The following is a 1,342-nucleotide window of genomic DNA, read 5'->3' as shown; positions in this document are numbered from 1 at the left end:
AATTACTTTTGAGCTCCTAAAATGTGGAGTGTTTGTAAACAAATGTGTACAATTCCTACATTTTCTATCACATATTTTTGTTCAACCCTTTAAATTAAATGTTACAATCTGCACTTGAATTCTGTTGTAGAGGTTTCATTTCAAATCCAATGCGGTGGCATGCAGAGCCCAACTCACAAATATTGTGTTACTGTCCAAATATTTCTGGCCCTAACTGTATATAGGCTATATACATTTTTATATATAGAGATATCTGTACACATAGATCTCTCTCTCTCTTATATATATATATATATATATATATATATATATATATATATATATATATATATATATATATATATATATATATATATATATATACAATTAATTAATAATAAATTTTATATATATATATATATATATAATTAATTATATAATTAATTATATATATAATTAATTATATATATATAATTAATATATATTCATATATTATTAATTAATTAATAAGGAAATTCAGGAATTATTTCCTGACATCCATCCATATATTACTTTGGGTGTTTGTATATATTTGAGCTTATATTTATATTCATAACCCGTGTGATCTAAGAAAAATCCACACTCAATTAAAACTTGGGCTCCCAGTCCTTTTTTTTTTATTGTTTACAATTGTTTTATAATATTAGTCCACCCTTGAATTTTTACAATTTGTTTTATGTAACAAGTTACCTGAAAAATGGAATTTTGGGTTTTCATTACTTATTATAAAAACAACCATCGAATCATCTAAAACAGAAATAATCACTAAAAATGAAACCAACTGACTGAAATATGTCATTTTACCTATGGAATTGATTTACTACTATAAATCAACATTGCAATAATATTTTAATGTGTGAAGGCATTCACAAGAAGGTAACCATGGTGACTCAGCGAGCAAAATATTGAAAGTTGAAAGTAAAGTGTATATATATATATATTGCAACGTAATTAACAGTGATCATTTGATCAGTTCCGTGTTAGAATATAATGGTCCTTAAAGAAAGGAATCGCTCAGTGTTCATGGGACAACAGAAATTCACATGCTGCAGTTGCTTGTGATTTCCAGAGGATGGCGCCAGATTCCAGTTCATTCGCTGCTTGGTCAGCTGTGTGTCTGCAGTCATATTCTTGAGATTTCATTGCATCAGTTGCTACCAACAAATGGACAGTTCAAGGGAAAATAAGTTGCTAAATATAAAACACATAATCTATAAATGACATATGATTAACAAGACAGTTTAAAATGTCATTGCTGTGCACAAAGATGATTTGAGAAGAACCATAAAAAAATTTCAGAAGAAATTCACTTTTCATTTCCATT

Source organism: Poeciliopsis prolifica, unplaced genomic scaffold, assembly GCF_027474105.1.
Source record: "Poeciliopsis prolifica strain line A6 unplaced genomic scaffold, Auburn_PproV2 SCAFFOLD024, whole genome shotgun sequence".
Classification (NCBI taxonomy): Eukaryota; Metazoa; Chordata; class Actinopteri; order Cyprinodontiformes; family Poeciliidae; genus Poeciliopsis; species Poeciliopsis prolifica.
This window is presented reverse-complemented; position numbering follows the sequence as displayed.